We start from the raw sequence: 8804 nt of genomic DNA on the forward strand, positions 1-8804 counted from the left end.
AAAGAAGAAATATAACTCACTTGCAGTATTGGTTCTTCAGACATTTCAAGCCTGCTGATATTCTTCAAATTTAACATCTGTGTCTTCCTCTTTAGAGTATTTTTAACAATTATTTATCCCCAGCCCAAAAACTTGGCTGTGAAATTAAAATTGCTGTTAAAGTTGCTTTATGACCACCAATGGCTATTTCTGTTTTTCTCAGTCATTATATGTACTTCATGCTCCCTAGAAATAGCTCTACCCATGAATATAATAAGTACATCTAAATAGGTCAGTTATGATTAAAGCAAAGAGATTGTGATTGTTTGTTCTTAACACACATCTGATAGTGAGACAGAAGAGTATGCTCTATTTGATAGCCACTTTTCAAGGTTCTAAGACCTTGGCAGAAATCGAGATGATGAGACAGGGGCAGTGGGTTCCGGTTTCCTCACTAGCTCATTGTGTTCTGCCTAGAATTGAATCCAAAAGACAGAACTGGATGATATCAGTCACACTGAAGGCATGGAAGGCTCAGACAGGCCAGGATGTTAGTCCAACACCCATCTAGAAAAAGTGCAAAGGTCCTAGTACTACAACCATTTCTTTCTTCACAACTTTCCTTGACTTTCGGTCAGGGCTCTTCAATTTGTCCAGTATCCTTCGGCTAGCCTAGGCCCCTCCTTCCCTGAGAAAAATGTCATGCAATCAAATTCACTCAAAAGTGTCAGTGAGCTAACGTGTTACCTCACCTTGGGGACTTTACCATCTAAAAGACGAGCCTGGAGAAGACAATGGCAGGCTCCAACTTAATGAGTTGTCAGTGATAGATTTCAAGCATGGCTATGGGAAGTATTAAGTGGTTTTGGAGAAAGCCCCTTCAAACCATTTCACTACCTATTTTACTCATTTTTGGCATAAAAGTTTAGGACCACAGTTGGCCACAAGCAGTTTCCAGAACTAGACGGAAATTCATTCTCATTACTTAGGAAAATGCTTTCAGGTTCTAGATATTGCCAAATCACAGAGTTAGAAGCAGTCATAGAGAAAACTTTTTCATCCATAAAACTAAGAGGCTAGATAATTTCTAAAATCTTTCAAGTTTAAACATTTTTTGAACTTTTTCATATTATCTATCCAACTACTTCATTTTACAGATGAGGAAACTGATACCTCCAAATTTCCCTGAATCCATTTTCCCTCAGCTTTATATTATACTGTCCACATACCCCATAACTACTGCAATGGTATAAGTTCTCATAAGTAAACTGATGCATTTATAGGACATATATTGTGGGCTGACACAAGAACTTCCCAAATATAATCACATAACTGTCTAACCCATCCCCTGCACCGTCCACAGGCTCATATGTCTAAAATATAAATCTGATTGTGTCTTTTCCCTGTTTAACATTCTTCAGTTTCCCCAACTCCATTTAGAGCTAAACCCAAATTCTCTAGCATGTCACACAGTTAGTGATCTAAACTTTGTATCATTTCCAGCCGTTCCCACACCCATTCCATCTCCAGCCATGCAAGATTCCTTACAGGACCCTGAGCAGGTCATACACGCTCCTGCCTCCCTGCCTTTATCCACGCCACTCCCAGTGTCTTTCCTTCCTCCTCCCCTTTCTACTCCTCATCTGGTTCACCCCAAACATCCTTGAAGACTAAAGCTGAGATAAAGGGTACTTTAGGAAGACTGCAATGTATGCTTCCTGTTAGATATATGAATATTCCATTCTGCTGAAGAGAATAAGAGAAACAAAGAAAATAGACGACATTAAGAATGGAAGTAAGTAACCTGTAAGACATCTTAGACATCACTAAAGTAAGTAGGAATGGACAGAAAGGCTATGTAAGCATCAGATAGTCATGAACTCTCAGGGAATTCCATATTCATGAGGTCTTCAGCTCCCTGTTGGTGACATTCAACTTGGCCCACTTGTCCTCTGGCCAAGACTTAAAGATAAAACCCACAGCCGCTCAGAGGCTAATATCAAGCCCAGCTACGGACAAGAGTATTTGCCTTTTCTAACAGAGCAAGTTAATTTAGCTCCAGGAACCCTACATCATTGCTAACCCTCACTTTGGACCTCTTAACCACACCATCAGCAAAGAAGGCTGCTGGAGGGCAGAGTCACCGTGAACCTGTGTACTCCAGGATTTGGGTAGCATGGCCCTTCCTGCCTGTTTGCTACCTATTCTAGTATATTAACCTACTGTAATTCCCTTTCTTACTGTATGTTCCTAATCAACTTAATAAACCAGGTTGATATGTACATCTTCACTTGGTCTGTGGGCCTTTCTGTGTGTGTCTCTGGCTGGGACAAGCTTCCTGGAAATACATTTGGAGGCTATCATTGCAGTGAGGTAATCTCCCAATGCACCAAGGCATCCTGTCACCTCAGACCAGGTCCAGGGTCCTTGGCACTCTTTGAAATATCCATCACGGGGCGCCTGGGTGGCGCAGTCGGTTAAGCATCCGACTTCAGCCAGGTCACGATCTCGCGGTCCGTGAGTTCGAGCCCCGCGTCGGGCTCTGGGCTGATGGCTCAGAGCCTGGAGCCTGTTTCGGATTCTGTGTCTCCCTCTCTCTCTGCCCCTCCCCCGTCCATGCTCTGTCTCTCTCTGTCCCAAAAAATAAATAAAGGTTGAAAAAAAAAAAAAAAAGCCACCGGGCTCTCTCTGAAATATCCATCACAGTAGTTAGCTCTCCATGCCACAAAACTGTTTTCAGATTTTATTTCTCATTAGACTGTGACGTCCTTAATGTCAGGGTCTAAATATTCTTACTCCAAGTACCTAACATAATTAGAGGTGGACACATTTTTGTTAAATTATGAAAGAATCAATAGACATGTTATAACTAATTAGTGCCAGTTGAAACCAGAATTCAGGTCTCCTGAATGCACCATCAGGCAGAACCAGAATCTCACAATCTCTCAAGGTCTTGAGTAGGAGTGAGTGAGAATAAAATATATCACTACAACTATGTCTTCCCTGAGGTATCTGAGGTGGGGAAGACAGAGGCATTGATGCTGGCTAACCACAGGGAAAAAACACCAAGTTTGATCTCCATTATGGAGGTCAAACAGAAAACAATGAGCCAGGATTTCTAAAATCCTACCATAATTCAAAGCATTTTTCACACAGTAATGGCATCAAGTGTCCCCCCAGACATCTTCCCCTCTACCATCTTAAGAGGCAAGAACGACAACATGTAATACCTTTACTCTAATTCCAGATAGACCATATCTATTCAAGGAACATTACCCTCAATTAAAAGTTTCCCAGCCCTCCACCAAGTTCCTTACTTTTTGTTAGCACTTCAGTGAGAATGACAGGGATTTTTAAAATCAAATGCCTACACCAAGGGACAGGTAGCTACTTACAACAATCTCTGTGAGCAGAAACTGAGGCAAATAATCCAGGTGCTTTTCTATTTCCCACTAAATGCATTTCTTTCTTTCTTTTCAGATGTAAGCCTTTTCTCTTGTCACTGACCCCTCCATATTAAGCCTTATTCTTTTTCTCTTTCGGTCTCCCACCAGTTGTCCCAGCGCCCTCTTACACTCTCTTCACATTCTTCTCTGTCTTGTTCTCATTTTTGCTCTGGTTTTTCCTTCTTGTCCTTTTCTTTTCTTCTTTTTCCAGCATCTCTGGTCCACAGCTCAGTTCCTCCAGCAGGGTCTCAGAGAGTGTGATTAGGAATGTATCTGCAAGAAGACACAAATGCAAAACAAAAAAAGCATTGAGTTCCAAATGAAGCAGCGATTCCCCAGTTTGACTGTCAACGGCATTCTACCAGAACTATAAAATTCATCTAAAAAAATATCAAGACATAATTCATTTTAATTTAATTTACAAAGTAATCAGATGCTCTGAAATCTTTTTTGAGAAGAAGTAATAGGAAAGAGGACGGTGACCTTAAATTAAAGAGTGTGTGTCATAATTTGGGGGAAGTGTTGGGAATCTGTATCTTAATATCCTATTTTTCCATATCTTTCAAAAATAATTTAGTTCTTATGACATGCGTTAAAATAGAACTGGCAAATCATAAAACATAATTTCCATGCATTTATTCACACAAAGACAACCCAAATGCTGAAACTAAAAATTCAAACTTTCAAAGGTATTCTGGAATAGTAACATACTTTTTAAAAAAGATTGTTTTTCATTGCCAAACATGGCTCTAAAATTGAGCAAGTAAAATTCCAGATCACTCAGAGTTTTGTACAAACCTCTACTAATGCAAAATAAATGTTTTCCCTTAAAATGGTATTTTTTAGTACATTTTCATACATGTTTTTCTTTTATTTTCTACAATAAAGAGAAAAGATAAAATCTTCCAAGACATCCCAGGTTTGAATGCCAACTTATGTGTATATATGGTTTTTTCATTTATCTTTTAAATGATTTTTATTTTTTAAGTTTTAATTTTTTTAGTTTACATCAAAGTTACTTAATTAAGAAAAGTGACATAAATGAAATAGGCATCCCCAAAATGACATTCACTGTGCAATATTTTTTGCTATTTTGTAAGCCTTCTACAAGTGTCTTTTTAAACAAAGTTCTCTAGGAAATTGTGTCCTCTTGTGGTCACTGGCAAAAACAACATGTTTTGTGCAGGAAGAATCAATCAAAACAATGGAAATAGGATTTAAGGCTTCAGGAAAAGCCATTTGTGAAAAAAGGAAATCCCTTGAAGTGTAGAGAGATGAAAGTTAGGAGTAATCAGAGTAGGAACTTTATCTGGAAAAACACAGAATATAAACCATTAGATTTATATTTAAATTGCTTGATGATTAGACAGAAAAGATAAAAACGCTTACTAAGTAGGAAGACTATGGTCATGATAAAAGCCGCTATGAATAAGTACATATTTCTTATATTATTTCTTCAGTTACTCCAGCAGCTCTCTGAAATAGGTGAATGTGTATGTCACCAAGGTTAACTGGCAGCAAAGACAGGACAGTCTCTCTAGCCTGCACACCCAACAAGTTAATAAAAGCTGGGTGGGGAGGAGGCTCTTCAAGACACCATACTTTTCCACACTCTGATTCCTCTTTATGTACAAGTTCAGCATATGCTGTTTCTTTATCTTACCTTCATTTTGAATGCACAATGTCAGATACTGTAAAGATTAATTTATTTGAAATTTGATTTGCTTGTTTAGGGTGCTCCTGGCAACTCAATTTCTTATGCTTTATCCTTTTTCATTTTACTTCCAGACTGAAAGCTTCACATTTGATAATTTTAGTTCCTGATCCTTAAAGAAGTTGGGAAAGAGAAATATAGAATCAGTTAGATTCATGAATTAAACTACCATGAAAAGAGAAAGAGGATGACCTCTTCTTTAGGGTAAGGTGTTCAAACACGAAGGCTGCCTGTGTCACCAAACCAAGTCACTTGTGCTGACACAGACTTCATACTCCGCTTTGAAAAAATTCTCTTACTTTACCATCAAACTAGGCAATCCCCCATGGAGTGTTCAAAACAAGATGAAATCTAAGATGTCCATTCAACTGCAGCCTTCTCCAATTTGCGCCCCCTTCTGTGTGAACACTCCTGTGCCACGTTCATGCAATTCAGAGAAATTATTTCATAGAACTCTAAGCCAGCCTACAGGTGGTAGGTCATCCAAAGAATAAGGAGAAAGAGTAGGAAGAGAGAGACTCAAGCACTCACCTTTTGTGCAATCCCAGCTCCCAAATTTACCACCTTGCTAACAATTCTATAGTATATGCATGTTTCTTTTCTTTCTCTAAAAGTATTTATAGATGAATGTTGCTAAGAGAATGCCAGTGGGTTACAGATACATACATACTTACTGCATCTGCTCAGTAGGAGATTCCTAACTCTGTTTCTTCTAACAGTATTTTTTTTTTCACTTTTTAACACAGCACACATTCCTCAGGAAGGACTGCTAACATGCCAAGTTTGCAGTTTTGAAAACAAAGCTCGTTTTGAATTATCCAAGTGCAAAAGAAAAACTTTTTTGTTTTCAGTTCTTTTTTTTTTTTTTTTCAGGGAATTTGTTTTAGAAGTAGACAAAATGATTTAATTTCAATTAATCCAGTATTCCCAAAGAAGGCAGTTCTCCACTAACGTTCTTCAAGTCAGGCTGAGTTCAGCCCCAAGGGGAAATTTCTAAAACCGTTTTTTAAGAGCCTGAAATTAGGATTTTAGAACTAGGGATGCTTTCCCCCCAGCAAGTGTGGACAAGAAAATTGTTAGATAAAATGTTATGTAGGATATAGCTGCAGATGAACAGGGTGGGACCAGGAAATATTACAGCCTTGCAAAGCAGGGAGTATTGAGCCCCAGACATTTTGAGAGGTAATTCATTTGGCAAGCCACAGCCTTCTGCTCAAAAAGTAACATGTAGGCACTGAAAACCCCACTCATTCTCTTCGTCCATTTCTTCAAAGAGCTCAAGAGAAATTTCTTCTCAGAACTAAAGTCATTGATTATGACTCTGTCAGGAAGATTCCATGCCGAGATGGTTCTAGTTAGGTCATTCATTTTCAGCCCTCTTGTAAGCATTCTGGCATCCAGAGCGCAGCCTCAGCCCCCGGGGATCCCTGGTGCCCAGCAGCCAGGAGCTCTTCATTCCCTAGAAGTTTAGTTGCTCAGAACAGGGCTGGGTTAATTTGTTTAAGAACTAGTCTTGGAGATTGATGACTCTGCAAGTCTGGCTGGCTAAGGATCCCTGGCTGCTAGCTGCAGAGGACTCCGTTTCTCCTCCAGCTTCTCTGCCCTCATTTCCATCCCACAACCCCAATTCCCCACCCCAATTCCCCTTGGTCAGGTAAGGTTTCCCTTTACACTTTGCCCACACTTTCCTGTCTTGCTTGTCCATAGCCACAAAGGAAAAAGTCCAATTATTCAATCTCTTTAGTTTTAAGACTTCAACCAAAGGGAAAAGAAAAACAAAATTAAGATTTGAGATTGATCTTTAAAAAAGAAAGGTAAAGGTGGAAAATTTTCAAGATTTCTGCAGCCACCTTCAAATAAGAATTGCGGAATAATCTGCAATTCAGATTTATAAGAGAGAACACTGGGTAGAGTGGGGCAGAATTTCTGCCTTATTCTCTGCTTCCAAGAGATAAAATCCTACAGGCAGAAGATGAAAACAAAAGGGTGACTTATCATAATGAGTTTTGTTTTAAGGATACCTGCCTGCACACTATTAAGTGGAGGTCAAGTAGAATCCACTTTCCAGACGGGCTCTCATTTTAATATGCCGCAGGAGCTCTTCAAGCAGGCCAGTCAGCATGCTGTGGGCATTGTTTCTGAATATTTGTAAAAATGGTGATAGACCCTGCAAGTCACACCTCCCATGAAAGCACTGCCTTGTTCACCCCCACAGGAGGGATGCCTCTTGCCCTCACTTCCCCCAGAAGTCTGAGCCCTTCAGCCAGCTCCAGGCGCTCCAGACCCCAGGGTTTCCGGACTGAATCTGCGAGCCTCAGCGGGGCAGAGCCACATGGCCTGCCCTCGTGTTGCCTGGGCTCCCTCCTCCTCTTCCTTCTCCTCCCGACACCCGGGACAACGACCCTCCATCAGGCCCAGAATGGGGTCCTTCGCTAAGTTAATTCTCCCCTGACAGTCCAGTCTGGGGATAGCGTGAGAGGACCTTGGCCTGTGCAGGGCACACAAGCTCAGCACCCCCAAATCTACCCCTGAATATCGACTAATGCTTTGCTTTGCAACTAACGGATGAACACGAAAAGCTTATTCTATCCCAACTCGTTCCAATAAAGAGAAACAAGTCTGGAACTGCAAAGATGGGTTTCTCTTCCACGAGGCTTTCCTTCCAGCCCACCAACTTTTGTTGCCTCTGATCTGACAGAAGCTGCATTAACACCCTCTTTGGGGCTCTTTGTTGTTAATGTATTAGACAGAATTGCTTAAAATATAAAAGCGTCCAAGTAACTGGACCACGTCTGGGTAGCACGAAGCATAACTGCCCACTCCACCTCCTAGGAACGAGGAGTGGAGAAGGTGTCTCTCACAACTGGCTTGGGCAAGCCGCGTTGTGTTCAGGGGCTTTGGGACCTCATCTCACTGTCTTACGAGCCTACCTTTAGAGGTCACAATGCGGGGCCTTATTGGGAAGTAGGGTAGGGATGAAATGGCCACAGGGTCCTCCACCTCGGACTGGCAGCTCAGGAGATCAGGGCCGCAGCGAAAACGCTGCGCTGTCCCTCTCTGGCCCCGCTGCCTTCTCCAAGAACAAAACTGACTTCCGAGAAAGAATGAATTTCTGTCTCTTTCCAGCACCGTCGGAGGTGTAGCCTTTTGAGTGGTAGGAAGCGTTAGACTGGGTCACTGTAGAGGGAAAAGGAAGGCCCAGATGCTTCTCAGGGAGGGGTGAGAGCAGGCCGGGGCGCAGATCCACACTCCCCGTGTCGCAGCCACGTCTTCAGAAACGCCCACGACTTCAGGGCCCGCCGCAGCGGTTTGGCCTTTGGGGCTCTAGGGGCCCGTCTACCTGACTATTGGGGGAGCTCCGCGGCTGCCACTTTTGCCATTGCCCCCACCCCAGCAATCCCAAAGGCGGCCCCACGGACCTAGAGGGTACTGGGGAGAGTTGAGACATCACGCACTGCGTAGAAGCTGTTGCTGCCGCTGCTGTCACAGCCACTCCGGGAGGGACTGACACCGCGGCCGAGAGGTCTCCTCCGGCCGCTTTCCGGGGCTGCGCTCGGGTGCGGGGGCGCGGCCCGCGCGCAAAGGCGCGGAAGGAAATCGCCCCGCGCCCGCCTGCGGAGGGCGGCGGGGAGGGAAGAGGGAGGGCAGCAAGGAGGCGGGCAGAG

The sequence above is a fragment of the Puma concolor genome, chromosome A2 (assembly GCF_028749965.1).
Source record: "Puma concolor isolate L17-30 chromosome A2, mPumCon1.1.hap2, whole genome shotgun sequence".
Classification (NCBI taxonomy): Eukaryota; Metazoa; Chordata; class Mammalia; order Carnivora; family Felidae; genus Puma; species Puma concolor.